At 43.9% G+C, this 20,058-nt stretch overlaps 1 protein-coding gene across 3 annotated transcripts in view; it reads left to right on the top strand.

Annotated features, from left to right (window-relative positions):
- LOC142558244 (ATP-binding cassette sub-family C member 2-like) overlaps nucleotides 1-20,058 on the top strand; it is a 659,669-nt gene that overhangs the window by 425,308 nt on the left and 214,303 nt on the right. The gene's annotated exons all lie outside the window — the stretch shown is intronic.

Here is a 20,058-nt window from a genome sequence, read left to right as displayed (position 1 = left end):
CACCAAGCTTAGTGCAAACAAAAACCGGATATAGCGCGAATTAACGTGGCCCAAGCGGCCGACACCGCACAGAGTGCGAAGAAAGGATGTAGTGCGAATAATGGCGGCCAAATTGACCAGCACCATACAGATTCTAAACAAAGAAGGATGTAGTGCGAATTGAGACGGCCTAATTGGCCGAAAGCACACATAGTGCAAACAAAACAAGCCTGCTGTGCAAATTAAGGCGGCCCACTTGGCCGACAGCACAGAGAGTGCAAGCAAACAGACGATCCAGTGCCAATTAAGGCGTCCCACTTGTCCAACACCATGCATAGTGCAAACGAGCACCGGATATATTGCGAATTGAGGTGGCCCGATTGCCGGACACTTCGAATATTGCCAATAAACAAAGAATTTGTCACTTGGCCCCCTATATTTTTTCCCTATATCCAGTTTCTAGCGCAGAATTTCATTCTGTCATATCATCACTTAAAACAACAGGGGCAGGTTTCGATTCCATTCACCGTTCAAGAATAAACTTCATTAAAGATACAGTTTCGCCTGTTCTGGCTAACATGATCAATAAAATACTTAGGAACGGTACGTTTCCGACCTTCCTCAAAAACGGAAAGATAACTCGTGTTTACAAGAAAGATAACCGTGAATGTATAAATAACTACAGCCAATCTGCATTATTTCATTTTTGTACCGAAGTAATCGGAAGCTTCTGCACCAACGCCTAATATCAAACTTAAAAACGTTCAACCTACTCTCTCCCCATCAGTTTGGCTTCTGTCCAGGGTTGTCAACTGAACTGGCACTCATTAATTTTACGTACCAAATTAAACTTGTTAGTAATAATGCATCACTATTTGATGCAGTTTTTGTTGACCTTACTAAAGCTTTCGACACCACTAATCACACCATTCTCTTTCATAAACCCGAAACTATCTGGTCCAGCTTTGACTCCTATAAAAAGATACTTAAAAAGACATGTCGCAGGTTGTCGCAGTAGATGGCAGCATTTCCAGTGCCAAGACTACTAACCAAGGAGTATCTCAGGGATCTATTCTAGGCCCTTTGCTTTTTCTATTCTTTATCAATGACTTGCCCTTAACACTTCGCCACACTGGCTGCTTACTATATGTGGATGATACAACTATATACTTACCTCACAAAAACATCACGGTATTGCAAGAAAAGATCAATTGTGATTTAGATAATGTCAGCGTTTATTGGAAGAATAACTATTTGTGCATTAACCTATAAAGACAACTTTGTAATATTTTATCACAATTGTTAAAAGTGGCTCCCGTGGTGCTCACGATAGGACTAGAAGTAATACCGGCTACTAACAGCAACGAATTTTTAGGTTTTACTTTGGACGAGCATTTAAAATATGATCTTCACGTTCATTAACTAATAGAGAAAGTGTGGTTCGGAATTCATGTAATCAATAAATCACGTAACTATTTCCACAGACACATTATTCTTTCAGTATATGACTCCTACATTGATAGCCATCTCTCCTATTGTATATCGTCTTGGGGCAACACTTATTACTGGCACCTCGACGCCTTTCAGCACCTTCAAAATCAAGCGCTCGGACTAATGACTTTCAATAATATGTTTACGCACTCTAAACCTCTGTACCAAACCCTGAATATTCTGTCACTAACAGAATTGTTCAAACGAAGGCTATCACTATTTGTCTTCATGATTAAACGTTATGACATCTTAACCTGGGCTCTTCCAAATTATTTCCTCAAAAATACTAACATTAACAGGTTTTCTGCAAACAATGATTTACTATTTTCCCTCGTTCGAACAAATTCTGTAAAATTAACTGTTGTCTTCTCCGGGACATCATTTTGAATTTCTATACCGTACGAAATTAAATCATCATCACGGTACACATGTTTCGACATCTCCACAAGAAATATCGATTGGACATGTTGCACTAATTATTATTTCTGACAATCTTGTTTTATTTATATTACCTGTTGCTTCCGTGTAAATATGTATATCATGTAAAATCTATGTGTTTCTATTGTTCCTGTCCGCATCAATTTTGCTTCAACTTAGTGCGGCAACGCTTTCTACAGTGATGTTCTTCAGTTTCTGAATTCATTATTTTACACAATTTCATGGCCTGCGTTATTCTTCAGTTGCGTATGTTCTCCAGCTTACATTAATTGTTGTATATTGTCATAACAATATATATATCATGTTTTCTTTTCATTTGTTTGTCTTATTTTTGTACTATTGCGTTTCCCCTACCTTTTCTGTTAATATTTATTGCTCCCGTATCCCTTTTATAGCATGTTGCAATCCATACTTGATATTTTATTTATTATATCACAATACTGCAGGCCAGATTGGCCCAAGCAGGAGGGGCATGAAAACACAAATCATAACAGCACGCAAATGAAAAAGAAAGAAAAAAAGGTTACACTGCATGTGACATACAAGAGAATAAAAAATTAAAAGATGACAGAGCAGAAACTAAAACAATGAACATTGAAATTGTTTACTTTCTACTAAAGAAACAAAGTTTGAAGGGCCTGTTCCATGTCAGGAGAGCGAAAAATTGATTCAGGAAGCGCGTCCCAATCAGCTATTGTTTGAGGGAAAAAACTGCGCTTAAATGAGTTTGTTTTAGCAAATATAGGGTGTAATGAGTATTCGCTATAATGGAGTGCCTAAGGAATGAGGGGGGAGCAATGCTAAGCTTTGCCGCCAAAAATTTTATGAAGGAAAGAAATGCGGTGCAGTTTTCTATGTGTATTAAGCAACGGGATATTATTGTCCTTCATAAGTTGTGTTGGGGAGTCTGAGCTTCTGTATTTATGAAAAACGAAGCGCACTGCCTTTCTCTGAACGAACTCTAATTGATAGATGTCTTTCTTAGGGGGGGGGTCCCAAATTACGGACGAGTATTCAAGTTTGGACCTGATGAAAGTTTTATAAGCCAAGAGCGTAATACGGCTAGGAGTATGTTTTAATTTTTGTCTCAAGAAACAGAGCTTCGAGAATGCAGTTGAACAGATCTCAGAAATAGGAGTGGCCCAGGTTAACCGGTTGTTAAGAGTTATTCCTAGGTATTTATATTGTCACGTGGTTGTGACGTCAAAGAACACAGTAGCAATACTGTGAAAGGCAAAACTAGGTTTTATTGGGCGAACCTGTGCCCACAAAACAGGCTACACTTAAAGCACAACGAGAGCGGCGAACACAGTCGGCGATCGTCGAAAATCTGATCAGCGGGCACAGCGCGTCGGCTTCTATACAGCAGTCATCGAATGTTCCAGGCTAATCGTTGGGATCCGCGTGCTTTCCACAAAGTTCTACACCATTCGCGTCACGCGATGAAATCAGATAGCTCAAGGTTCGGCGACAACAGACAGCGGATAGAAGCATCGATAACTTTCCAGAAACATCGGATACATGCGGGCGCGTCCCGCTCTGTGCGATAAGATTTGTTAGGTGGCGAAACGTGGTCGCCCGATAAATATAAGTGCCCGTGTCAATATTGTGAGACCTCGCTAATGTGACTGTTGGGGAGGCAATATTAGTAACTGCTAATATTTCTTTTTCGCGTAACTCGGATAAGTACACTTTTATCAATGTTTAAATCCATATTCCAATCTACACACGTGACATATTTTAAGCAAAAATTTTGGAGCAATTTATGGTCTTCTATTGATGTTATTTCTTTATATACAACGCAGTCATCTGCGAACAATCTTACTGACACTTACCGCAGAATTACATTTACTAAATCAATTATGTATATTGCAAACAGCAGAGGTCCTAACACACCACCTTGCGGAACACCGGAAGTAAGAGCAAGCGATGCAGAAAGGGTGCCATTCACATCAACAGACTGCCTTCTACTACTTAAGTATGCTCTCACCCATTCTACAAGATACAGCGGAAGACCAATCAACTGCAATTTATAAAGAAGCTCTAAATGCGGTACCTTGTCAATAGCTTTCGCAATATCCAGAAAAAGAACATCGATCTGTCCCGAGTTATCCAGTACGCTGAGAAAGTCATAAACCGTCGTAATTAGTTGAGTAGTGGTTGGCATGACCATCCTAAAACCATGCTGAAAAGGGGAGAGGATGTCCTTTTACTTTAAAAGGTCATTTATAAAGCGGGCCACGATGTGCTCTAGGAGTTTGCAGGATGTAGAAATAATTGATACCGGTCGGTAATTAGACGCGAGTAAGCTATCCCCTTTTTTATAGATCGGTACAACACAAGCCTTCCTCCAATCCTTAGGCAACTCACCGGTTCGCAGAGATAAAGTGAAAATTTTAGCAAGATGCTCCGAGATCTGGTCGGCATAACGCTTTAAAAAAGCATTTGGAATGCCGTCAAGACCACGAAATTTCCGAATATTTATTTTACGAAGCAATGACACAACCCCTTCTGTGGTAATGACAGGAACCTCGCTAGGTTCGATGGATCGTTTCGGTAAATCAAAAACCATATCTGAAAGGCCCCCAAAAACAGTTTGAAAGTATCCATTGAAGAGCTGAGGTATTTCCTTCCCGTTGGTAACGAGGCTCCCATCATCACTTTTAATTTCTTTTATGACCCCTTTTTGATGGCCAAGGTAATTCCAAAACTTGCAAGGACCTGTTTTTATGAATGAAGGAAGAGTAGCCTTAAAATAATGAGATTTCGAAGTGGACAGTTTCTGTGCTAATTCATGTTTTAAATTCTGCATATACTGAGGAGACGTAGAATCATGTCAGCTCAGACGTTGAAGTCTCCGCTTCAAATGAATAATATCACGACTCACCCAAGGGTTTCGTTGCTTATTTCTCACTCTCCGTTGAGGTACGAAATTTGTGATAGAAAATAATATGCCTTTCTTGAGTCGTTCCCATGAGCTGTGTACATCACCCTCATTAGTACGCAGCAGTACATCATCCAAATGATCAATAATAGGAGCGTCGTCAGCGCGGTGAAAATCATGGACGTAGGCAACAGCCAAATTTCGAGTACTATCAACGCAAGTAGTACGACAAGAAAAAAAAGCAAATGGTGATCAGAAATACCTGGCTCAACTCTGAGTTCACCATTAGAGAAAAATTCACTGACAAAGAAGAAATCTAACACAGCATTTTTACGGGTACAGTCACGCACAACTTGGTTAAGGTTTAAAGCTAACATGGTGTCCATAATTACATCAGCACAGGCACAGCTCCCGTGAGCTAAACTCCTCCAGTCGAAGCCTGGTAGGTTGAAATCCCCCGTCATATTCACATTGCTTTCACGCTTGGTTAACAAGTGGTCATATAAGCTTTCAAGGAATGTTAATGGAGAATCAGGAGCACGACATACCGCGCATAATAACAAGGTCAAGCCCCAACATGACACATTTAAAAACAGGCTTTCGTGCTCTGGAATTTGGTCAAGAACAGTGACCTGAACAAACGACTTCACAATAACTGCGACACCCCCACCCCTTGAACCACGATCCCTTCAAAAACATGATAGCCAGGGGGAATAATTTCATATTTACTTATTTGATCATGTAGCCATATTTCTGAAAGAACAAGAACGTGCGGATCATAGGAAAGGAGTAGCAGTTGAAGGGCGTTAGTTTTATTCTTAATACTTTTGGCATTTAGAGACAATATCAGTAGTTCTTGTGCTTGGTCATGCAACCGCTATCTTTCAGAACTATCACCTCTGCTGATAGGTGCGGGCGCCCGTGTACTCGATGCATCATCCCACACGTAGTAGGTGTTATCAATTCGCAGTTTGTCGTGAATAAGGGAAACCTTCTTGCCACTATTGCTTTCATTTTTTGCACTATGCCAAAGTAATTTATGCTTTTTGACTGTTTCAGCAGAATAGTCGTTTTAGATAGACACTGCGGTTCCCATTAGCTTTCCAACGTTTCGCCAAACGTCCTTTTTTTCAAAGTAATCCTGAAAATACAAGATAACTGGTGAATTCACAGCTCGGCATCCTAACCTGTGAATACGCGCCACTGAAGAACAGGTAAGTCCAAGTTTATGGTGGAAAATTTAGTCAATGACCTTATGACGCAATGTTTCTTCAGTCTCATTTTCGTCTTTTTTGATGCCAAACACAATCAAATTGTTCCTTCGACTTTTATCCTCTTGGTCAACTAACCTTGCTTTCTGCGATTTCAGTGTTTCCTGGACTAATGTCATGCTTTCATTTAGGTGCTCAATTTCTAGCGTCTTTGCTGATATTTCATTCACCTTTTTGTCTAGTTCGCTTACGCGTATGCCAAAGTTTGCGACAGTTTTTTCTGTCTGTTCTTGCCTAGTAATAACATTGGCCAGGTCACTGTGTATAGCTTGCTGACCATCAACAAGTTGCTTAAGCAGTTCTGGCGCAGAGGGACCGGGACCAGGTTTTTCTCAACATCTCCGCAAAGCAGTAGCATCAATGCACAGAAGCATTCAGACGCAATGGTGAAAACCATATGTGGTCTCGGCACAACTACAAGACACCTCTCGTCACTTCTGTACAGACAGACACTACCAACCTGGACAGAAAGCAGGAAACGTTGCAATGGAGACATGATCCCCGTCGCCTCGCCGAGCCCACTGCCGAAGTATCCAAGGTCGATTCAAATAGGTCGCGAAGCTTCGGACGAAAAGCGGTTCAGTACAGATTGTCACCGACATCAGCAAGGGGGGTTATGGGAGCAGCGATTGAAGCGCGACTATGTTTGGAGGGAACAAACATTGGGAAAGAAAAAGCGTTTTTTTAAATTCAAACGAGACACAGTTAGATTCATTCAACGAAAATAAAATTCCTAGTCAATTTTATATATTCGTGACGAGTTAAGAAAATACAAGTTTAATTTTATTACTAGTAATAAATGCATTTCTTTTCAGCGCCCATCGCTACAGGGGGCGTTGACGCCACTGTCACTCGCAATGCAATGCACGTCTTGAAATGGGCAGAAAGGCGCACTCGTAAAGTTCACCTGTTGAAATACGCCCCCCTCGCAGTTCGTGCCTTTTTGCTTGTCGAAGTTTGTCTGAATTTGGTGACGCGGGTAGCTTCATCGCTTTTTAATCTGTTCAGTCAAAAGTAGTGAGTTGCGACCGCCAGATAATTGTGTAGTTGTTTTCGTGCGACTGCGCTGGCCGACGGGCTTGGCATCCGACGATAGGATCAGCACTCGACATCTAAAGCTTTCGCCGGCCTCCAAAGAAAGTATGTTCTGTGCAGGGATGCGATTTCGACAACCGTACGGCTGGGCTTTTCCTGCATCGGTTTCTACGCTGAAAGCTCGAAACGCCCATCAAGTCGAATGGCGGGGCATTTGAATATATAACTCCAAAGGAAGGACAACAAAACAAATTTCGCGCCTTCGAAAGCAAAATGACGTCGCTTCTGCTTTTAACGGACATGACGTCACATTATTTTTTCTTCCGCCGGATGTGTTCCCACCACATACAGATGGCGCTAAGCCCCATGAACCGCCGATGGACCGCCATGTTTTTAACGTATGGGCTCCTATGGAAGCTTCGCTACCAGGTATATTTACCTTTAAGTATCGCTGAAGACAGTCTATTATAGGCCATGCTGGTGACGTCACTGTCGCAGGAAATTCTTGAAGTGGTACACTGCGCATGTCGGGCACCAAGTCCGTGTCCGATAAAGGGCAGCTTTCACTGATGGAGCCATCTTTGCTGTCGTCTAATCCAAAGTGGCGACACCTGCTTGAGAATGTCGACGTACCGGCAGTGGCGAACAGGGCAACCTGGACAGAAAGCAGGAAACGTTGCATTGGGGACATGATCCCCATCGCCTCGCCGAGCCCACGGCGTGTCTATAGTATTAGGTGGTCCCCCTGACAGTTTCATAACTATGTGACCACCCAATGTAATACCATCACTAATGCTTTTATCATCTGCGCAAGGAAATGGGAATAAACTTGAATAATCAAGTCAAAAGAGGATAGTGCAAATTAAGGCGATCCAAGTGGCCGACACTACACATAGTGCCAACAAAGGGTGTAGTGCGAATTAAGGTGGCCTAGTTGGTTGACACCACACATATTGCAAACAAAGAAAGGATATATTGCGAATCAGGCCGACACCAGACATGGTGCAAACAAAGGATGCAGTGCAAATTAAGGCGGCTTAGTTGGCAAACACCGAAGATAGTGCAAACAAACAAACGATATAGTGCGAGTTAAAGCAACCCAATTGGCTGACACCACACATAGGGAAAAAAAGTGTGTAGTGCAAATTAAGGCGGTCCAGTTGGCCGACACCACACACAGTGTACACAAACAAACAATATAGTGCGAGTTAAGGCGACCCACATGGTGGACAGCACAGCTAGTGCAAAAAAAAGGATGTAGAGCAAATTAGGGCGGCCTAGTTGGTCGACACCACAAGTAGAAGAAAAGATGTGCAAGTTAAGAAAGCATCAGTAACAGCTATATTTAAAGGAGGCCATAGAAATAATTTATCAAATTACCGGACGATATGGGTGCTTCCCATTTTGTCAAAAATCTTTGAAAGTTATTAACCAAAGCCTGATTATTGACGAACACAATATATATACTTCACTTCGCTTTAGTACATTAAAGACCCCGGTTAGGGGGTATTACATAAAAGGTGTCTTATAGCCATTATGGATTTAAAAAAAAAACAGATCAACTGAAGAAACGCTGGGCTGTACGAAAGATTACAAAGATAGTGAGAAGTGCACCCTTGGTTTATTTCTAGACTTAAAAAAGCTTTTGGCTCACAAAAGTGCGATATCCTACAGGACAAACTGTCTAGATACGGGGTGTGGGGAGTTGTACTAGAGCGCATTAAAAACTGCTTGAGTGACCGCTATCAAATTGTGCAAATAAAACACCGCTACATCAAAGCTAAAGTTAACACATGGAGTTCCACAGGGGTCAAGATTAGGACCGTATTCATTTCTTGTTTACATTGATGACATTGTAACTATACCCAACTCTCCTGAACCTATGTATGCCGGATGATGCTACCATCTTTTTTAAGTCTCCAGATTTACCAGATATGGAAAAAAGGGCCAACACCTACCTTGCGACCCTCTCGGCCTGGCTCCGGAAACATAGGCTGCAGCTTAACATAGCGAAAGCAAAGTACATAATATTTCGTACACTTAACAAGTCGCTAAGTTGGAAAATATTTTAACTTTTGAAGGGCAATAGATAACAAGGGTTAAGGAGCAAAAGTTTCTTGGTGTTTGGGTCCAAGTTTGGTTCCAGCTTTCTTGGAATGTACACGCTAATAATTTAGCCTCTGAACAATCCCGATGTGCTGGATGCTTGTACAACAGGCCAATTCTTCTACAAAAGAAGAAGGGCTATATTATGAGCTAAGGACGTTACCATTATTTTTAATACAGAATACTTAAAGCGAACGACGTTTATGATTTTAATCGACTACAGTACATACATAACAATATAGTATATATACACGAAAACATGAATGAATTCCTTACGATATGAGAGCAAAATAAAATGAACACTAAAAACAAGGGCCAATTATGGTAAACAAACAACGAGATACCAAGTGGCAAGAATCCTAAATAAGCTAAAGAATAACATAGATATGACAATAATTAGAAATGCATTCGAAAACCGCGTGAGACAATTGTTACTAACACAGTGTTTGAGAGAGTGATTATTGCGACATAAATATATCGTAAATCACTTTTCCCTTTTTTAATGTTTTACGTGGATTCACGTTCATGTTAATATGCAGCATTTGATTGTACTATTGTACAATCAAATGGCTGTACATAGTACATAACACAGGTTGTACATAGTACAGGTTGTACTATGCACAACCTGTACTTTACCTGTTTCTGGACAGGGAGAGAAAATAGGAACAGGGGCCAAAGGGCAACATTTATTATTTCGCCGTCTATTTTAGGAAACCAACTTTAACCAATTAATTTGTCAAATTCTGTTGTTCTAAATTTTTGTGTAAACTCATACACAACATGTGCAAATATGTAATGTTGCGTATGTTAGCTCACTGCCAACGAACTGTCACTAAATGATGTAAATACACGCGTATTTTGCGGGCACATGGGAGCCTGTCAAGCGCTGCGCTCCTTTTGCTCCTGCACCTTTCTTGAAATTGTATTCAAGATGAAATAAACATTCATTCATTGATTAATGCGGCCTAGTTTGCCGACACCAGACATACTGCAAACAAAGGATATAGTGTGAATTAAGGCGGCCTAATTGGCCGACAGCAGACATAGTGCAAACAATCAAAGGAAAAGATATAGTACGCATTAAGGCATCCCAATCGACCGACACCACACATAGTGCAACGAAACAAAGGATATAGTGCGAATTAGGGCAGCCCACTTTTCCTACACCAAGCATAGTACAAACATACACCGGATATAGTGCAAATTGAAGTGGCTCGATTGGCCGACACGTCACATATTGCCAGTGAACGAAGAATATAGTGCAAATTAAAGCGATACAATTAGCCGGTACAACACATTTATTTATATATTTATGTATTTATGATACCCTCAGGGTGAACAGACATTAAAGAGGGGAGTGGTACAAAATACTGAAAAACAACGAAATTTCAACTACAAAAAGCAGCACAATGTTTCTAATTATGCGAGAGTAGTTAAGAAGAGGGAAAATACATGTTACAAGAAATACTATATATATACAAAGAAGCAGTCGAGTTTTTCTCATTATACAATAATAGCTATAAAGAGGCAGACTAAGACAAGATGTTACAGAGCATTGGTTAACGAAGTCAGAAATTTTCATGACCTCAAATTGTTACTACCAATTTGGGAAAGCAATTCCAATCATTTGATGTGCATGGTATGTAGGACTGTAGGAATGATTCTGTTTTACACAACGGAATGCCAACTTTATGAGCATGATCCAGACGGTGCAAACGTAGTGGGGAGGAAGTATTAGTAAATTACGCAGGTAGGGATGACGATACAGTTTGTGAAAAAGGCTTAAGCGAAGCATAGCACGTCGAGAAGCAAGCGGAGGTAGATTAAGGTTAGCTTTCATTACCGCGATGCTCACGATTCGATTTTAATTAGAGAGCATAAAATGGACCGAATTATTTTGCACAATTTCAAATGAATCTACCAAATTATTATAATGCGGATCCCAAACCGAAGCGGCATATTCTAACTTAGGGCGAATAAGTGTTTTATACAGCATTAGTTTGAGATACGAAGGTGATTTTGCAAAGTTACCGCGAAGATATCCGAGCATGCGATTAGCGTTGCGGACAACATGAGAGATGCGAGTATCCCATGTTACATTGCGACTGATGTGAACTCCGAGGTACTTATATGAAGATACGCTGACGAGTAGTGAATTATTTAAGTGATAAATGGGCAACCTAGTAATCTTTCTAGACACTCGCATAAATTTGCATTTTTAATGTTTAGTTCCATAAGCCATGTATTACACCACTTAAAGACTGCGTTAATGTCAGCTTGAAGAAGAGCGGCGGCATTTGGACTTATTTCTCAGAAAATTGCGCAATAATCGGCAAACAAACGAACCGATGAGGAAACGCAGGATGGTGTACTGTTAACATAGACGAGGAAAAGAAGAGGACCGAGCCCAGCGGTGCACCCAGGATGGACCGTGCATTCTTCAGAATTCGAGCCGTTAGCTGAAACAAACTAAGGACGTTTAGCAAGAACACTTTCAATCCAGATTAAAATGCAGGGATCGAGCTTAAGTAGTCGTAATTTATAGATGAGCACATTGTGACACACTTTGTCAAAGGCTTTCGCAAAGTCAAGAAAAATGCAGTCAGCCAAGGACCTATTGCCAACAATGGTGTGTAGTTTGTATAGAAAAAGTATTAGTTGAGCTTCACACGAGTATGATTTGAGAAATCCATGGTATGATGGTGCGAAAAATGAGTGCGACTCCAAAAAAGTAGCTAGATGAGAAGCCAAGTTATGCTTTAGTGTCTCACAAGGTGTACTTGTGAGCGAAATCGGTCTGTAATTTAGAGGGGAATGCTTATTGCCTCATTTGTGAATTGCAATTACCTTCTCGACTTTCCACTCGGATGGAAAAAAAGCATTGTGCAATGACTGCTGGAAAATTTTTGTTAAATGATTGATGTGTAACAAAGTGTGCTTTAAAGGGATTTCACATGAATGGGACCACTACCCGGCGCAGAGGATGGTTTTAGTGACCTAATGATGCTTGCGACGCCATCATAGCTGATAATGAGAAGGAACATTACGTCATGGCCATATGGTCGTAGGTGTGGAATTGCTGGGTAGCGAAAACTGTTTTGCTAATACTTCATTTAGTACTCCGGAACACTGGTTGGCTGGTATAGCTTCATCATTAACGTCACTGAACGCTATTATATTATTGTCTTGAAAAATAACCGTGCGCCAAAATGGTTTAGGGTTAGTTTTAAGCATAGAAGGCAATGTGCTGCTTAGGAAGTTTGGCGTCTTTGAGGCCCTGCGCGTACTCATCGGCACTCTGTTTGAAGGCTGACCAACGAGAATCGGTACGGCTTAGTTTAGCCGATTTAAACAGGCGCTTTTTTTTTATTAGACAAGCGTTCGAGCTGACGATTTTACCATGTTTTTTTTTAGATTAGATGTGATCGTGTAAACAGGGATGTGCCTATCTGTTAATTCAGTCACTTTATTTACAAAGATACTCCACTTTGACTAAATATTACGGCATTGAAATTTACGCAAGTATTCTTCAAGGAACGCTGCGAGTTCATTATTAATTTAAAGAAAGTCAGCCTTGTTATATTTTCTTAAAGTCTTGATCTTTTTAATCGGTTGAGGTCGGTCGAGGCAAACTTTAAATGAAAGTAGGCAATGATCGCTTATACCTGGCAAGCATGTCAGGGCGTAATTAAGATCGGGTCGGGTAATAAAAACAAGGTCAAGTGTATTGGAAACAGACGTGGTTATTCTTGTTGGTCCCTTAACGATTTCGGTAAGTGAAAAGGTATTGCACAATTCTAAGAAATCTTGCGCCATAGAGGAGTTAGGATACACTGTGGGGGGATCATTGTTCCACATAATATTCGGCTTGAACATAATATTCGGCTTGAACTTGACCAGAACTTGAAGGCTTGCATCAGTCAAGCAATTGAAAAATCATGCCGCCATGCTGTGAGGGAGAGCATCGATTTGCAAGTAAGCCGCTGAAGAAATAGTGGGTACCCGAATATTATGGTGGTGCAAACCTGTGAAAACTTGTTACCCGAAATCAGAACTAACAGGAAAAGGCAAAAAACACAGGAAAAAGAAAAATTGAAAAAGAGCGCGTGGTGTTGCCTTACATTCATGGCTTGTCACATAGGATAAAAAAGACAGCCCAACGTCATGATGTTCAAGTTATGTTCTCCGCCCCACAAAAACTAAAAGGCATGTGCAAGAGGGTGAACGCAGGATCGAAAGAGGCAAAACCTAGTGCTACGGTCTGCCAGACTAAGCACGTGAAAAAGTGCGCGGAATGTGCTACTTCAGTTGTTTTACAAATCGCACTAGATTGCGGGAAAGTATACATCGGGTAAACTGGACGTTGTCTAAATGATAGGTTATGGGAGCACAAACACACGTGCCAGCTTCTGAGAGCACCTAGCAACTTGGCTGCACATTGCAAACAATGCAAATGCTCTCCGCTACTAGAAAGCACCACAGTCATTGGCACATCAAAAACAAAAACGGAGCGAGAAATATGGGAGGTGCGTGCGATAGCTAAAGAAAAAGAAATGTGCGTAAGCACTCCGTCCATCGTGCTTATCAAAGCTGAGGTCGAGTTTGCCAGGGGGAACGGGTGCTTGTGAACGATGTATGCCTGACTCAAACTATGATCACTTGTCGTCACCTTGTCATATATTTATACTCCCCCCCCCGCGCCATATCTCCTTGTAGAAAAGCACCTTCTTTAACAGTATTAAACAGTTGGTAGTTTGCGCTACGTCCGACCACGTCCTGTCCTTCCTTAATATCGTCTGTGTAAAACTGAGCGCAATATAACCATGAACCAGAAAAGAAGCCAGGTAAGCCTGTAAAAGGCAGAAGTGTGGAAATTGAAGCAAACTGCTCCTGGCCGTGCCTCCGTGCCCACTGCCTCAGTGCAAACCAAGGATGTAGTGCGGATTAGGCTGGCCAAGTTCGCCGACACCAGATATAACGCAATCAAAGAAATGATATAACGCTAATTAAGTCGACCCAATTGGCCTACACTACTCATAGTGCAAACAAAGGATATAGTGCCAATTACGGCGGCCTAGTTGGCCGACACCCGACTTAGTGCAAACAAAGGATATAGCGAGATTTAAGGCATCGCGATTGGCCGACGCCTCACATAGTGCAGGCAAAGACGTAGCGCGCATTAATGTGGTCCAATTGGCCGACACTACATAGTGCAGACGATGGTTGTAGGGCGCATTTAGGTAGCCTAGTTGGCCCACATCATACATATTGCAAAAAAACAAATGATGTAGTAAGGTGACGTAAGGTGGCCAAGTTAGTCAACACAATACGTAATGCATACAAGCAATTGATATAATGCGAATTAAGGCTACCCAATTGGCCGACACCATACATAGTGCCATAAAACAAATGATATAGTGGGAATTAAGGCGAGCCAATTGGCCGGCACCACACATAGCGCAATGGAAGGTTGTAGTGCGAAGTAAGGCGATCGAATCGACCGACACTACACATAGTAAGAACAAAGGATATAGTGCGATTTAAGGCGGCCCAATTGGAGGACACCACACGTACTGTAAACAAAGGATATAGTACGAATTACAGGAGCCTAGTTGGCCGGTACCACACATAGTGCAAGCAAAGGATATAATGCGGATTAAGGTAGCCAAATTGGACGACCAGCACACATTGCGCCCCTAAACAAAAATATAGTGTGAATGAAGGTGACGTAATGGGTCCATACCACACATAGTGAAAGCAAAGGCTGTAGTGAGAATTAAGACGGCGTACTTGGCCGACGCCACATATAGCGTTAGCAAACAAAGGATTTAGTGGAAATTAAAATGGTCCAATTGGCCAACACCCCACATTGTGCAAACACCGCATATAGTGTGAATTAGGGGAGCCGAATTCGCTGACATCACAGATAGTGACAGATAGTGCAATTAATGTATGGATATAATGCAGATTAGGGCGATCCAGTTGGCCGGACCAGACATAGTGAAAATAAACAAAGGCTACAGTACGAAGTATGTCGCCCAATTGGCCAACACCAGCCATGGTGCAAACGAACACCAGGTGTAGTGCGAATTATGGCGGCCCAATTGGCCGAGGCCGCATATAGTGCAAATAAACAAAAAAATATAATGCGAATTAAGGCGACCCAGTTGGCCGACACCACACATATTGCCAGCAAATGAAGGATATAGTGTGAAATAAGGCGGCCCATCAGCCGGCGCCACACATAGTGCAAGGAAAGGATGTAGTACAAATTAAGACGGCACCATTGGCCGACACCACACATAGTACAAATAAGCTAAGGATACCATACGTATTAAGCAGCCCAATTGGTCAACACCACGCATAGTGCAAACAAATACCAGGTGTAGTGTGCAATATGGCAGCCCACTTGGCTGGCACCACACATAGTCGAAATAAACAAAAGCTATAATGCGAATAAAGACGACCGAGTTGGCCGACACCACACAGCGCGGGCAAACAAAGGATGTAGTGTGAAATAAGGAGGCCCCATTGGCCAGCGTCGCACATACTGCAAGGAAAAGGTGCAGTACGAATTAAGAAGGCCCAATTGACCGACATCACACAGTGCATATAAGCTAAGTATACAACAGGTAATAAGGCGGCCTAATTGGCCAATAGTGCGCATAATGGAAACAAACACTAGTTGCAAACAAACACGTAGCAAAAGTCCCTTAAGCGGTACAGAATTAAAGACCTCTTTAAAGGTACCCCGAAACGATTTTGATGATTTTGTACAAGCGTACTTAGTTGTTCGAGTAGGTTCCTTTGATCATTAAGGGTCACATTTAAGCGCTCCGCGTAAAGCCCCTAATTTATTATGAAGATTTAAAAATATGCATCGCTACCTATCGCAGCGGTGCTGCTCCTTTGAGTTTTCAGGAGCCCAACCCCAATTAAGGCATGTCGGAAAAGGGCGTAAAATATTGATGCGGAACAGCCGCCACAGTGTGGATGCACTGAGGAGGAAGGAGGCGACGTGTGCCCGCTTGATATAGCATCGCCATTTTGGCCCCTATTAGCTCCCCTGTAAATAAATTCTCAATAGCATTGGGCATCAGCTACACGTAACATTAATTTGGTGGAGGTGGACTTTCCCCGTACCCGTCATGGAGCTCCGCAGCGGTCGCAACGGCGACAGTGCAACTTCGGCTCCTGCTGGCGGCACTTCATTTACGCAAGCGTCTCCGCCTGCAGCTCCGACCTTCGTCGCCGTTTCCCTCCCTCGGGATCCTGGTGTTTTCACCGATGTCGTCATTCTTCATGTTGATGACTATCTACGATTATACGAACGTGTCAGCACCAGTCACAGGTGGGATCCCACTATTATGCTTGTCAACGTTCTTTTCTACCTGACGGAGCTCCACTGGCATGGTTCCACACTCACGAAGAGGAGATCTCGAGCTGAGATCTCTTCAAAGAGAAGCTCCGCGAACTTTTCGGCAATCCGTTTAGTCCCCAAGTCAATGCCAAGAAAGCCCTTGCCACACGTGTACAGACGTTGACCGAGTCCTACTTGTCGTACATTCTCGACGTCGTGGCCCTCTGTGCCAAGGCTGACCCGAACATGTCTGAGGATCATAAGGTTAATCACGTCCTCAAAGGCATTGCTGACGATGCCTTCAATTTACTGGGGTTTACTAACGTCACCAGCATTGATACGATCGTCAAGCAGTGCCGCCTTCTCGAGCATGCTAACATCCGCCGGGTATCCCAGCACGTCACGCGACTTCCCAACACAGCTGCTACGTCGTCTTGTGACGACCTCTTCCACGAGCCGTCGCGATGTAACAACTTGACCCGCATCATTCGTCGTGAGGTCGAAGCAGCATAACCGGCGGCCCCTTCATTTCCATCACCTGATCATTCTCCGGTGGCAATCTCTTTGATTCAGGCCGTCGTCCGTCAAGAGCTGTCCAATGTCGGCCAGCAATCGATTCGTTCTGTGCGCTCGGAACCTCTTTCTCCACGCACGTCCCCACCCCGCTCTTACTCTTCTTATGGACAGCGCAACCCCTCCGAATGGCGAACCGTGGACGACAAGCTGATCTATTTTAACTGCCGACGCATGGGACATGTCGCTCGCCACTGCCGTAGCCGCTGGACTTCTCCGACGCGCTGTTCTCCTGATTACCACCCTCGTCCCTCTAGCGCGTCCTTCGCTCCTTCTATGCCCGCCCCACCATCGGACCCTGTGACACCTTTGACACGACCCCGCTACTCCCGCTCGCCTTCTCCCTCCCTCCATGAATCTTGTTCAACCCCGTTACGCCGTGCTCCTTCTCCGACCTACTCGCCGCACCCCCGACCGGAAAACTAGACAGTGCAGCTTCTGGAGGTGAAGCTGCAATGACGACATTGGCACGAAATCCTCGCTTCACCTTACCTACGAACGAGAACCTTTTGGACATTTTCGCCGACAATGTTCGTGTGGGCGCGTTGATTGACGCCGGGGCGCATGTGTCCATTATGAGTGCTGCTTTTCGCCGTCGGCTCTAGAAAGTTCTGCCGCCTGCCCCGAACCGAGTTGTACAAGTCGCCGACGGAGGGACTGTCGCTATTGTTGGCATGTGCTCTGCCCGAGTCACCATTGCTGAGAGACACACCGTCGTCCTTTTCACCGTCATCGAGCATTGCCCTCACGAACTCATTCTCGGTGTGGATTTCCATGCAAATAATTCTGCCCTCATTGACTGTTCGGCCGGCTCACTTCGCCTTGACTTGCCTCTTCTTGCCGACCCTATACACCCACCTCCAAGCCATTTGAGCTGCACGGACTTTATTCGCCTACCACCTCACTCTGTGACACACGTCGACTTGTTGTGCTCACCAGCTGTACCTGACAGCAATTACGTGGTCGAAACCAATTCCGGCCATTATACTTATACATGGTGTTACCGTGCCGCACACCGTGCTGACAATTACTGGCAACCACACCTGCCTTCCCCTTGTCGACTTCTCGCCAACTGCGCATGTTCTGCCTCAGGTTATCTCATTGGCTATAATTAGCGCTTTGCAGGATGATGAGGTCGAGCCATTCACAGTGGAAGATCGTTACAGCTCATCCCATGCCGTGACGTCTTCGCGTGGTACTGACGTCGACATTGCGAAGATGGTTTCCTCTTACCTTACACCTGTTCAAGCTGAAGCCCTTTGCCGCGTTCTTGAAGGCTATCGCGACATTTTTTTACTTTGACAAACGTCCGTTGTGACCCATCGTATAAATACTGGCGACGCGAACCCTATACACCGACGTCCATATCGTGTTTCTGCGTCGGAACGAGCTGTTATCCAACAGGAAGTAAAACAGATGCTTGAAAAGGGCATTATCAAGCCTTCCTGTAGTCCCTGGGCTTCTCCCGTCGCTCTTGTCAAAAAGAAGGATGGAACGTGGCGCTTTTGTGTAGAATATCGCCACCTGAACAAAATCACAAAAAAGGACGTGTGCCCTTTGCCATGTATTGATGACGCTCTGGACTCCCTGTACGGTGCCACCTATTTTTCTTCTATCGACTTACTAATGGCACATATCCGTCGACGACATGGACCCAGACAACACTGCATTTATTGCCCCTGACGGCCTTTATCAATTCAAGGCGATGCCTTTCGGTCTCTGTAACGCGCCCGCCACCTTCGAACGAATGATGGACTCTTTGCTTCAGGGGTTCAAGTGATTCACCTGTTTGTGCTATCTGGACGACGTCATCGTTTATTCGCCCACATTCGACACGCATCTAGACCGTCTTTCAGCGATTCTTGACGTGTTCCGCCACGCCGGTCTCCAGTTGAAGTCGTGAAAATGTCACTTCGCACGCCGCCAAATCACCGTCCTTGGACACCTCGTGGATGCCAGACGCGTGCCACCTGATCCGGACCAAATTCGCGCCGTTATCAACTTTACTGTTCCGAAGTCTACCAAGGACGTTCGTAGTTTCTTATTTCGTAGCTCTTATTTCCGATGCTTTCTGAAGGAGTTTGCGACTATCGCACGTCCCCTTACCGACCTCTTGAAGAAGGACGCCCCTCTTTCTTGGGGTCCCGACCATGCCGCATTTTTTTCGCAGCGGACTACACTCCTTACCATACCTCTAATTCTGGCCCACTTTAACCCGTCTGCCTCAATGGAAGTTCGAACTGTTGCCAGTGGTCACGGCACAGGAGCAGTGATAGTACAATGCCGGCGTGGACATGATCACGTTATAAACCTATGCCAGCTGACTTCTATCACCCGCCGAGCGCAATTATTCGAACAGAGAGCGCGAGTGCCTCGCTCTTGTGTGGGCGGTTGCGAAGTTTCGTCCATACTTCTACGGACGCCCATTCTGTGTCATCAGGGATCACCAGGCTCTCTGCTGGCTATCTTCGCTTAAGGACCCCACGGGACGACTCGCTCGCTGGGCGTTACGCCTGCAAAAATATACCTTATCCGTGATATATAAGACGGAACGTTTGCACCAGGATGCCGATTGTTTGTCCCGCTACCCCGTCGACGAAACGGCAGATGCGGATGCCATCGCTTGCGTTTTCTCTGTGTCCCAGTTTCTTCCAATCGGCAACCAAACGCCGCGATCTTTCCTTACGAGGCCTCATTGACCGTCTGGAGTCAACGCCTGGCGACGCCTCTCTCCGAAGGTTTTTCCTCAAGGAGGGGACATTAAGCCGCCGCAATTTCCATCCACACGGCCTTGACCTTCTGCTCGTCGTTCCATCACACCTGCGTTCGACTGTCCTCCACCAACTTTACGACGCTCCCTTCGCTGGACACTTGGGCGTCTCGCGCACATACGACCGTGTGCGCCGTCGATGCTTTTGGCC

The sequence above is a fragment of the Dermacentor variabilis genome, chromosome 9 (assembly GCF_050947875.1).
Source record: "Dermacentor variabilis isolate Ectoservices chromosome 9, ASM5094787v1, whole genome shotgun sequence".
NCBI lineage: Eukaryota > Metazoa > Arthropoda > Arachnida > Ixodida > Ixodidae > Dermacentor > Dermacentor variabilis.
Note: the sequence above shows the minus strand (reverse complement) of the source record. Positions and strands in the feature narration are given on the sequence as shown.